Here is a 13060-nt window from a genome sequence, read left to right on the forward strand (position 1 = left end):
GAGTCGACCGTTGTGGCCGCACTTGACGCCACGATGGCCTTTGACACGGTAGAGTGGGCATATCTTTGGGCTGCACTTGCAAAATTCGTCTTTGGGCCTGGCTTTGTTGGCTGGGTGAGATTACTATATGAAGGACCCTTGGCCAAAGTCGCGGTCAATGGTAGGGCGTCCTGCCCGTTCGAGCTGGGGAGGGGCACCAGGCAGGGTTGTCCTCTGTCGCCGTTGTTGTTTGCTCTTGCCCTTGAACCGCTGGCGGCATGGATAAGATGGCACCCGGACATAAGGGGGATCCGATGGTCACCAGATCATGAGGACCTCATCTCTCTTTATGCCGACGACATTTTGCTATACCTCACCTCCCCTAGGAAGTCTCTCATAGTAGTCTGTGACGTTTTGGCCTCTTTTGGTAGGAACTCGGGTCTCACCATTAACTGGGGTAAGTCGTATCTGTACGCCCTGTGTGGGGACGTCCCTGTTCTCCCGCGGAATTGCTCGATCCAGATCGCCCGGGATGGCTGTTTGTATCTAGGGATCTATATCTCCACCGATCCGATTGTTCGGTATGAGAGAAACATGCTCCCTCCATTGACGCGCTTGCGGCGGGATGTGGCGGGTTGGCGGCGGCTGCCGCTTTCCCTCCTGGGCCGGGCCGCGCTGTTCAAAATGATGTCTCTTCCCCGCTTTCTTTATGCCCTGCAGAATACTCTGGAGCTTGTCCCGGCCAGCTATTTTCGGGAGGTTGAGAGCCTCCAGCGCTCGCTGCTGTGGGAGGGCCGACCGCGTATAGCTATTGCAAAACTGACCCTTCCGTGGTACGATGGGGGTATCGTGCTTCCTGACATCAAGCGATACTATTGGGCCACCCAGTTAAGTGCTATCAACCACGGCGTCTACGGACCGGCGCTGAGCCCCGGCTTTGCTATGGACCGATGGTTGCTGCGCGGCGGTAATTACTTTAGAGCACTCTACTCCAGGTCGATGGATGGGTCCCTCACGGGACCGACCAAGACGGCGGTGCACGTGTGGAAGGCTGTTACGAAGTCGTTGGGTTGGAAGGATAGGCTTACCCGCGCCACTCCGTTGTTTGATTCCGATGTGTTGGGGAAACTTTGGCACACGAAGGGGTTCGAGAAATGGGACCTGATTGGGATTTCCAGAGTGGGGGATCTTCTGGTTAAGGGACGAGTGAAATCGTTTGATGAGCTACGGACGGAGTACGATCTGGAGGCTACGGAATATTTCCGGTATGCACAGGTGCGCCACGCTCTGCGGTCCGTCCTCGTCGAGGGGGAGGCTGTGCCCGAGTCCTCTCCTTTGGAGGATCGGATTCTGGATGGCCATATGCCGGAGAGTACAATCTCCTTAATCTATAAGAAGCTTGTTAATGTCCGGACCGACCTCCTCCTCGGGGTGCGTGATCAGTGGACTAGGGATGGTCTTGAACTGGATGATGAGGACTGGCAGTATGCCATTTCCTCTCCTAAGGAGGTCGCGATCCCGGCACGGCTAAGGCTAGTGCAGCTTAAGATACTTCATAGAGTCTATGTCACGGGCCCCCGACTGATTCATATGGGTTTCTCCGAGGATGGCTTGTGTAAGAGGGGCTGCGGGATGGTGGGCACCTTCTTACATATCATATGGGAATCTGGTGTGATTGCGGAGTTCTGGAAGCGAATTCATGTAGTGATGCAGGAGATCACGGGCTTTGCACTGTTGCCAGAGGCGCGGCGCTGTCTTTTGAATGTCTGGGGTCCTACTGACTATGATGCTGCGCAGACTCAATGGGTGACCCTGGGAAATATGGTGGCGAAGCGTGATATTGCGCGACTGTGGGGTTCTCAGAGACCTCCCGCTGTGGAAGCATGGATGGAAAATATGGACTGGAGCATGTTTAGGGAGAAGACGGTGTACTGTGCCCGGGGGCGGCCTAGGAAATGGCATAAGATATGGGGGTGATGGAACCAGTATAGGGGGATATATGTCTGCCCCCGGCCACTGAACCGTTGGAGGAGCACCTTTCCCCCTAGCCTCACTTCCAACTTGAGATTTTTATGAGGATAATATGTTAGATTGCTAGTGCCTCTGCTTCTCCCTCATCCGCCCGACCGGTGGTTTTGTTCTGTGTTCGAGAATGGGGCTGAGCCCCCACCGGGAACTTGCACGTGTTTATTGTGTACACAGCCTTGCTTGTGTTATTTATTTTAGGTTGTTCTAAAAAAAGGAACCTTTGTCTTTTCCTGTACCAGAGCTATGGACACTTCCATGTGTTGTCCTTATTTGGCTGCCGAACCTCCGGGATGTCGGCTGAATAGCTGTGTTCCAGACTGACATAAATAAAGGTTTTTAAAAAAAAAAAAAAAAAAAAAAAAAACAACACTGTGAATCATATCAAACTACTATCTACTCTAGAACACAGAACGGGCTTATCAGGGTCGGTATTGAATTGGTTCACTTCTATGGGGCTTCCACAATGGTCCGCCCTATCACCAATACTCTTCAATTTACTCTTGAAACCGTTAGCAAATGCCTTAAACTCCACGAACATTATTTTTCATATGTATCCGGATGACACTCAACTTTATCTAAAAATCACCTCCCCAGAAGACATCATCTCAATCAACTCAATACTGATGAACCTCATGCTCAACACATCCAAAACTGAATTCCATCTCATTGCGCCCCCTAATCATATTCCCAAGATTGACCTTTGGATGAAACACCTCACAGCCTTCAACTGCTCCCTCCACATTATAGAATCAGCTAAATCCCTTGGAACCACTCTAGACATGCACTTGAATATGAAGAACCATATCAGCAATGCAACCAAGGGAGCTAAGCATCAGTTGAGTATGCTAGGGAATCTCAAACCATTCCTTCCACAGAAAGACTTCAAATTGGTGGTACAAGCTCAAGTTTTGCCAATACTAGACTATGGTAGTTCCACGCTATGTGGTCTCCCCAAACAGAGCCTGGCCCCACTAAGGGCTTCTTTGATTACTGGGACAAAAAGAAAAAGAAAATAACACATATCCCCAGCCCTAAAATCCCTAAACTGGTTACTATACGAGGCAAGAATACAGTTAAAAATTGCCTACATGATGCACAAAGCCCTTCTTTTCTAGACCACCATCTATCTGGCTCAAAATTAGAACTATCAGAGGGCTGCAGACCAAGTACAATGCTCCTGAAACCACAGATTTTCCACAAAAAGAGATTGAGTAACAGAGCCTTCTCAGGCATTGCCCTGGAGATTTGGAACTCTCTTCCTCTGGAAATCTATACAATCTTATCCACTGCTTCCTCTAATAAAAAGTGAAAAAAATCCTAATGCTCAAGTTCCTCACCTAATAGGCCTTGGCTCCTAGACTTCATTACTGCCCTCTATTTGGTCATCTTCATTGACTTTTGACATGGTTATATACCTGGGAATAACATTGTTAGCATGCGTTGTACATACATATGTTTGAATATTCCTCACCCATTACTGTATCCGCCCTACCCTTATGCGAAGAGTTCTAATAACTACAGAAGTCTTGCAAGCGCATTGCATTTTTATGTAACAAATGTTTTGCATCCCAATAATGTATCCCTCTTACCCAAAACTGTGAAGCGCTCTGATACCTGTAAGGGTCACGTTTGCGCTATACAAAACTTTATAAACAAAGAAATAAGTCAAAAAATAAACAATCCCTGACAAATTGTCTCTATCTTACTGTATGGGAATGCAATAAGCTCTTTGATACTGTCAGTGCCCTAGCTATCCCGGCAGTCAGGAGCAAAGCAGACATTGGAGGACCCAAAGATTAGCAGGGCTCCAGGAGCCAGTGGTACTTTCAGTCGTTTGCACTCCTTGCTAATATGCTTAGCCCCCAGCAGCAAACAAAAGACAATTGATGGCTAACGGCCAAAAGTGTAATGTAACCGATGGTCAAAGGGTGAGTGATGTCACTGTCACCACCCCTGGAATGTTAGTAAACTAATGGGAAACCTTGATTACTGAAAACAAAAAACAAAAGAATGGTGACAGAATAGGGGGAAAAAATTCAAAAGTAACAAACCAGCTGCTGAAGAGGTTATCGGCTGTAGGAATGAAAAGACAGCTTCTTGCAAAATCAAAAAGAACCGTGCAGCATAGTTTCACTCCCAAAATAAATGGTACATAGATTTGCACAGAAAAGCTCCTTTGCAAGCTGTTGTTCGGATCCACTATGTGTGCCTTCACAGAGAGGAAAACGCTCACAGTAATCGCAGTCCTTTAGTGTCTCAAATGTGCCAAGCACACAAGCAAGCAATTGGCAGAAACATGTCAAATTCCTTCCGGCACTTTCTGAATTACTTACGCATATACAGCATTGAGAGTGAACACACCTTCAATGCACATATGACATCTCATTCCCTCAGTCCTCAACCTTCCCGACCATCCAGCTAAGTACAAAGACGTTCATTTTCATTAATTCACCGGTACAATGGAGTCGGCAAAAAACAAAACAAACAAAGAATACTGTCATTCTGCATGCCATGTTTCATCTTACAGCCCTGTTGGGGGTTACATGACCTGTATAACAAAAAGGATTAAATACTCTACCTATTTCAAGGGGAAATGATTTTAGTTTGGCAAGTCACCATTAAGAGGTCAATCCCATTCAGACAAGTATTTCCTGCTTGAATATTAGAAGCTGAGTTGAAACGAAATCTGTGTTACTTTCATTCTGAAACGTATTCTATTTTTTCTTAATACTAAATTGGACAGTTACATGTTATGTTACTTGAGCACTGTATACTCTACAGGCCAAGACAAATATGCAAATAGTAGAGAAATATAAGACAACCAGGATATACAATGTAATCGAGGTAGCATGAACACAACGAGAACACAGATACAACCATATCGAAGACCATAGACAGACAAACCTCAGAGAGTCGACCCTCATCATCTCATAGCAGGGGGAGAATGTTCTACGTTGAGCAGTTGCACAAAGAAACTGAGATTCAAAGTGGTGATATTTCTAAAGCAAAGCAATTCCAGTCAGAGGCATAGATGACATTGTTGCAGTGATACTGGGCACAGGGCTGTGAGGAGCAGACTGCACCTGAACTACAGCTACTTTTAGTACTCCACAAGTGACCATCGGGCAATGTCAAGCCTTCTACAGGGCCCCAGGACATAACAGAACACATCAAATGTGCAAAGCACGTATGTCCTTTCTTGCCTGTACTTTAGGCGTGTGATCATAAGTCGAACTTTCAATCGACCTTGAACCTCTAATACATCCAGGACACCACCAATCTGTCAATGTCAGCTTGATGGTGACATTTTGCTTAGTGGTTTCTTTGGACGGATGTTTTATTTTATGCAACTAGATTTCAATATTTGGTATTTTATTAGACAATCACAAAATTGAATGACAACTGGACAGCTCTATCAACATGGTGCTGGTCTGGGAGCATCTTTTCAATATTCGAAAACGAACTATACTCAAGTTACATTTATTTTTGCTGCACTAATTAGGTTTCCTGCTTATTATATTTTGAAAAGTAAACAGGTGGGGCAAGCTACCCATGTTATTACCATCGTAATTTCTTTCATCACATTATGCGGGACTGATATCAGATGTTATCTTTACAAAATGATAAGGCGATAAGCTAACATATAATACTTGTAAAAAAATTGCATTTCCAGTCATAAACATGTGGTTTGGTCAATAGATCGCTAGTGCATCACCATTCCAATTGGTGTGCGAGACACATGGACTATTCTGTGGGCTATTTTTAAAGATATAGTGGCTTGCCGACTATAGTGAATTCATAGTGTATACAGGGATTTGCAAAGTGTAGTCAAAACTATCCTTATTTTAATCCTAATATGATAATTGGCTTTCTAAATATATCGTGATGCTCTTAAAAGATCATATAATCCAGCTGTAACGCATTTCTGCAGTTGACAACGCGTGCATATGTACCTCTCTAAAGCCTAAAGATACATTTATATACAGTGCCCTGAAACTGACTGTTAGAAGATCTTGTGTGCCTGCATAAACCAGAGCATGGCCATTTGCATTGTCAATATCAACTACTAGACAGTTCTTTTTCACAGGAAGCCTTTCCGAATCACACTATCTACTGCCCTACTGTCTTTTATTTACAGTTGTCTTTCTTCTCTACTGCAATATTTTGAGACATTGACAAGACAGTCTACTTTAAACGGTCAAATTTAGTCTCTCAGCCTGTTTACAAGTGGCATGTTCAATTGTGCACCTTGTGCAAACACTTGTTTACAATAAACTTTGCATACTTCATGAATCAAACCAGTCAGAATTTAACAAGAGCAAAAGGCCAAGTATTTTTGCCAAAAAGTCAGAGAAGTTGAACATTATCTTTTCGGATTCATTCTAAACACCTCTGTGTCTGATTTTATTGATGTAATTTTTATCGCATAGGACATGGGCCCAACTGTATTTAACCTGGCATGAATCCTTATGTGTACAGAAATCCCTTTCAAAGGGACAACATTGCAGTAACAATACAGCTCACTTTCAATTCCAAGATCAAAAAAACAACATTCAGTGAACGGCTCCAATAAATAGTAAAAAATGTGGATAGTTGATAATCAGTGGAATTTAAAAATCTAGAAATCCTTAGATGGAGGAGAACGAGAATATTGTAAAGGAGAGACGATCGGGTAATAAACTCCTGAAAAGAGTGGGGTAGTGCTTCATGTAAGCAAACCGCTCCCTTTCCAGAAAGGTGCCATTAATAAAGACATACTTTATGTACAAAACCAAAAACACGTGTAGCAGTTTTGTGGTGGTATTCTTTACTCTTTATGCGGGAAGTCATTGAGTGTGGCATTTGGCTTTGTGATTTAGGTGTACATTTGCCTATATAAGCTTTTCTAGTTAGAATTTTAACTTTAATATTGTTTAGCAGTATTTCACAGTATATGTTGATAGATTGTTTTTATTTCTATTCGTATAATCATTTCTTCGGTAACATACATACAAATAGCATAAATAAGAAATGCGTCATGAATAAAGCTGCACAGCTGCGAGAATTTCTTCTAATCCGCTTAGGTACAAAATGTGTCCACTTTTTATGTTTATTGAACAACACAGGCAAATACAATGTTGTAAATTATCCAGACTTTACAATATTGTTGCTTCTCTTAGTGTAGGGGTCTTCAAACTGGGGGACGAGCTCCCCTAGGGCAGCCCCAAATGATCGGGGAGCGCACTCTGGCCAAAAGAAGCATTATGCTGCTAACTGTGTTTTGTTTTAGCTGAAAAAAATGAGTGGCAGTAAGTCGCTCTGTAATGGGCAATCGCTAACATCTTTTAGACTAGTCAATTTGTTGCGGAACCTAGAACTAATTGCAATACAATTTCTGTGAGTGAATTGTTATTGAAATTTTTCCGTAGAAAACGATGGTGAAAAGTCTACCACTCTATCATGACGCGTTAATCCAATATGGCGGATTTTTCAAAATGGCTGCCCATTATTTGAGATATAGGGTATAACTGTTTATGTGCTCATGTGTGGTATCATTTTATATGTTTTTACGGACGGGAAAGTCAAAAATAACATCAAAAATTGTTTCTGATGACCATAATATCAAATAATCGCGGAATATGTCAGATAGACAAAGTTTGTACAATTTTTTCGTTGACTTATATGACAAAGTGTGAAGGAACGTAAATATTACAATTAACTTTTGAAATAAAAAGTTTGCTATTGTTTGTGTTTTGTTTTCTAACTTTGTTGTTATTGTTTGTTTTTTTGTTAATCAAAAATGTTTCATTTATGTGTTACAGGTTCTTGCGAGTTGCTGTGAGATACAGTGAAAATGGACGTTGAAAAGTGTTTCATTTGTGATGTGGTGTTTCAAGAAGATGACGATGTATCTGTACTCACTGAAAGAGGAGTGACTGGAATTCAAAAAACATGCAAGGAGAGAAAAATTTCTAAGTTTCACGTTTGTGTTGGGCAGAAAGTTCACAAGAAATGTAGAGCGCGTTTTGTTAACTTGAAGGCTCCGTTCCAGGAAAAAGAATCAGATCCCACAACTTCTCGTGTTCTACGGTCGTGTGAAACCCCGTTTGATTTTAGAAAAAAAAAAATTTCTGTGGTACTGAGTTAAGTTTATACTTCAGGGAGAGGAAAAAAAATGCGTGGTTTAATGCACGAACAGTTGAATTCAAATCATAAGTTTTACAAAAATGCAATGAACGCAATGATGAATGGGCAGACAAAGTTAAGAGAAGTATCCAAAATGTGTCTGATTTACATGCTGTAGATGCATGCTGCCACAAACAGTGTTACGTCAATTTTTATACTGGAAAATTCATTCCCGGGCAGTTCACTGATAACCCTCCAATATCTTCAGGTCGACAAGAGGACTCAGTTCGCCAGGAAACTTTTCTTCAAGTAGTTAAATACATGGAGGCAAATGATGAAGAACAAACTACTGTTAAAGAACGTGTTAATAAAATGCGAGAATTACTGCCAGAAGATAGCGAACCATACAGTTTGAAGTATATGAAACAAAAACTCAAAGAGCATTTTGAAGATGAAATCTTTATAGAAACAGTTGCAGGGACTGCTGATGTCGTTACTTTTAAAAGTACAGCTGCTCATGTATTGCAAGAGTACCACAGTCATAGCCATGAAGATGTTGAAGAGGATCGAAAAAATCTCCTTATGGCAGCTGCTGAAATAATTAGAAATGATATTAAAGACATCCCTGTAGAACCAGAAACATATCTACCCATTGAAAACATGAGTAGTGTTGACTATAATGTGAGCTATATTCCTGATTCGTTAAGGCTCTTATTATCAGTTTTTGTTACTGATAAAACCAACAGAGAGAGAAAAGTAGCTTCTATAGGACAGGCAATTATGCAAGCTGTGCGCCCACGAGTCTTAGTTGCACCGTTGCAGTTAGGGCTGGCAGTTCAATTACATGACAACACAAGCTCGAGATTTGTAATTGAAGCAGTAAATCACATGGGATTCTGCAGCTCCTATTCAGAAGTTCTTCGTTTTGAACATTCAGCTGCAGCAGAAAGAGGAAATACTATACCTGTCCTTGTGGAACCTTCTGAAAGTCCTCCGAAATTCGTTCAATATGCAGCTGATAATATTGATCACAATATTATTACAATAGATGGCCATGGTACTTTTCATGGGATGGGCATTATCGCCACTGTGACTCCATAAAGTTGCTAAGAAAATCAGGCAGCTCAAAGAAAGTGCTGCCGTATTCCAAACTTCACAAAAATCAACAGAAGAAATTGAAAAGGCTGGTCTTAATGCTATTATAGAGTTGTACGGAGGAATAACAGGAGATAGCACATTACATGATATGAGACTTCGAACTTTCACTTCAAAGGCATCAAAATCAACAATACATGTGAAACCGGAAGTCTTGCCTCCTACAGAGGATGCCTGCAAATTTCAATCACTCAGAGTATATCATCAGGTGCAGCAGTGGATGGGTATTCATATGGATCCATTACAGTGGGGATTTGAAGTGAAAGATGGAAGATTGGCTCCCATTAGAATGAGTCAAGCACCAGCACCAGATCATTTATTAAAACTTGTGAAATGTTGCTGTAGCAAGAGTCAATGTGCGACTCTGCAATGTATATGCAAAAGACAGGGAATAGTGTGCACAGATGCATGCATGGATTGTCGAGGAATAAGCTGTTGCAATTCCATGGAAGTGGATATGGACGATGATTGAAATCACACTATTCTTATATTATTCTTGTGCTGTTTACCTCTTTAACAATTTTCATTTGTCAGTGTCATATTGAGAAGTGCTATATTATCTAGTTGAAATTTGTTTATCCTTTTCAAATGATGATAAAAATGTAAATAAAAAATAATATCAAAACTATGTTTGGCATATTAACATATAATTATCGTTGTTTATTGTATTAATCCCAATTTGATATTATGGTCATCAGAAACAATTTTTGACTTTCCCGTCCCTAAAAACATATAAAATGATACCACACATGGGCATATAAATAGTTATACCCTATATCTCAAATAATGGGCAGCCATTTTAAAAAATCCGCCATATTGGATTAACGCGTCATGATAGAGTGGTAGACTTTTCACCATCGTTTTCTACGGAAAAATTTCAATAACAATCCACTCACAGAAATTGTATTGCAATTAGTTCTAGGTTAGCCCATTTTTTGAACTAATTTGACTAGACTATTTTGTCATTTATATCGATGCTGGGAGTATGTGTCAAAAGGGAAAGGACTAAAATATTCTTCAAAACCCCTCTCCTAATAATTACACTGTGGATCAAAAGTGCGTGTTGGTAAGCCTGCCTGCCCAGAATATCATGTTTGTCAATCATGCATTTTATTGCATATTTAAAACAGTAACAGAACTTGACTGCAATGTTTAAATAAGTCTAGACATATTTAAACATTACCAATTGAATAGAATAATTGGGAAAAATTCTGGGGGGGGGGGCAATGTTTTTCCACTGGGGGGCAGGGGAGGCATCAAAAGGTTCAAAGACCACTGTCGTTAGTGGATACAAAGTTCATCTGGTTGGTATATGTGTGTGTGCATTGCTTACAAAACTGGGGATTGGTGCCCAGGTGTGAAGGGCATGTGCGATTTGCTTGGGGCAAAGTTAAAAGTCGGGAAGCAGACACCACTCGCTTCACATGGCGGAGAGATGCAATAAGCAAAGGAGCCTGCGTGGCTCGAGGCATCACTGCCCATCAGAAGATAAGATTCACGCGGATCCTAACACGGGTCTGAACACACCACCCCAGTGCTTTCCTCTGTGCTCCCCAAGGACCCCACTCGAACACGCTTCCAGGCCCATCCACCTGGAACTCTCACCCAGCTCTCGACCGTCTGACAGGAATCCCTCAGCTGGGTCTGATGAGTGCTGTGGTGGGAGACAGCTCACATGAGCGACGAGTAAATCGCAGACTGTCAAACCTGCCACCCAGACATGCTCTGGTGAGACATGGCATGTACTGGGCTTCCGCCCCGAGGCCGGCCTCGGGGACCTCGCACGGCCTTGATGTCTCCATTTACGGAAGCAGCGGGCAGTCTCTTTAGCGCAGACAGCCCCTCCCTTCTTTTCTGACACACATTGGGATTCCTCGCCTAAACTTTACGGCCCGTTTTGCACTTTTACACGTGGCTTTATTTATGTCTTGGGTACTATAGTTCAGAATGGCTGTCGCACCTACTGTCATTTACTTTGAAAAGATAACATATCCATTTCACATCCCACGACAACATCCCACTGGACGAAACACTGATGAACGCTCTCTCCCAGGCTTGGGGGTTTCTCATTTGATGATAATATTATGGACTTGCACTGGAACACGCCTTCTGGGCAGCTCTGGGCTGTGGTACATCGGAAGCATGTGCAGAAAGAGATCGCCACGCCTTAACGAGGCAGGTTAAGCAGCAGAACTGTGCATCCCTGGAAGGTTTTACACCTGTGCTTGCGAGCTGCTCACTCCTGGGGCGGCGGAGGGAGCCGGCAGGCACAGCTCTAATTTCCCGGGGTTGAGAAGGCACGAAGAATCACACGGATTTGGTCAGAAATAGAAGCGATTAGAGCAAGCAATCAACAGCCTCTGATAATTTGAATTAGTCAAGGGAAAGGGACTCTGCCAACACCAATCCGGAGTATTTTGGCATCTGTAAAGCTCACAATTTGCTGCGCTTCTCTCCAATAAGTATCAATTATGTACTCACTATGTGTATCCTTTCTATTTTCATAGGCATTATCTGGGAAGCGAGAAAAGGCCCCTTTGCGTACAATGTGTAAATAAGTACAGTGCCTAGGGAGGCGGGGAAGAGGGGGAGGGACCGCCTGCAACCCCACCTAATAACACTGAGACGGAAGACTCGCAGACTGCTTTCGCGCGGAATAGGAACATGTGCACTCGCAGCTCTCGCTCCCCCCCTCCCCTCACGATGACATTCAGAAGAGTGCACCACGGGGGACATGGCACATGCAGCAGCAACGCTGCCTTACCTGCCAGTGAGAAGTGCGCCCTTCAGGCTTCCTTCCAGCCTGGGTGACTAGACCCACTCGTCCTCCTGGTACAGGGAGGCTGCAGAACGAAAGGTGGGTGGGTGAGGGATGTCTTTTGCAGTCACTGGGCTTTATATGGTAGCCGGGCCGTCGTTACACTCTGCGCGGGGGTGCCACCTTCATCCAGCCAAGGATGGCTTATTTTAAGTTTCGGCGGCTTCTGAGAGGGGAGAAGGAGAGGTGCTACTGGGCTTTTGGCAGTGAAGCATCCCCACACTGCAGCTTCTCAGGAATCCCTCCAGTGAGAAGGCAGGGCATCACCAAGCACTCTCAGTTGATTGGCTGATTACTAGGGATGCTGCCCTGAATATCCAATCTAGCAGCGATAATAAGGTGGACCAGTTCACCCTGCGGTGCCCAGCCCAGGCATTACTACCCACCGTGGGCCGAGGCTCGGGGAGAGGGAGATCCCTGCAAATGACAGTCAAGGGCATCCGACAGAGCCCACGGATCAGCCAGCGCAGTAAGCCCTGCACAGGAGAGAGCACGGCGGCCGAGATCCGATCGCCCGCCCGCCCATCCTTTCACACAAAACAGTGTTGTGCCGTTCACCTGTTTATCGCCCTTGTTGATTCGGGGAACCCCTGTGTTTATACTTTACAATGTCAGCCCCGCAGTCGCCTGGGCCTTAGAAAGCACAAAATCAAAAGCCATGAAAAATAGTATCTCTAATTGAGACATCACCTTTTATAACAGTAGGCATTGACGTGAACAGGTCGGAAAACGGAGCAGCTGCTGGTGTCGATCTGTCCGTGAACCGCTATATCTGTTGAAGAAAGCAGCGTGGCACCATGCCAATGGTATTTATCGAAATTCAATATATTATGATGCTGCATTTTTAGTTTACCACGATTAGAAAACATGCTAGAATGTATTGCAGTCATTATATTCATACTACTGTGCAAGTAAATATTTAATTGCGCGTTACTACAGTGGCTGAGTGAATGTAAGAATGCACACGGCATGCTG

At 43.4% G+C, this 13060-nt stretch overlaps 1 protein-coding gene across 4 annotated transcripts in view; it reads right to left on the reverse strand.

The window, feature by feature from the left end:
• The window catches only part of LOC146855301 (synaptotagmin-1), a 4118085-nt gene extending 4105785 nt beyond the window's left edge, over window positions 1–12300 (reverse strand). For all 4 annotated transcript variants that reach the window (XM_085652999.1, XM_085652997.1, XM_085653000.1 and 1 more), the window contains exon 1: window positions 12032–12300. The gene's annotated coding sequence lies outside the window, so the exon portion shown is untranslated. The remainder of the gene's footprint in view (window positions 1–12031) is intronic.
• Between the last annotated feature and the right edge of the window lie 760 nt (window positions 12301–13060).

Source organism: Triturus cristatus, chromosome 4_1 (genome assembly GCF_964204655.1).
Source record: "Triturus cristatus chromosome 4_1, aTriCri1.1, whole genome shotgun sequence".
In the NCBI taxonomy this organism is placed as follows: Eukaryota; Metazoa; Chordata; class Amphibia; order Caudata; family Salamandridae; genus Triturus; species Triturus cristatus.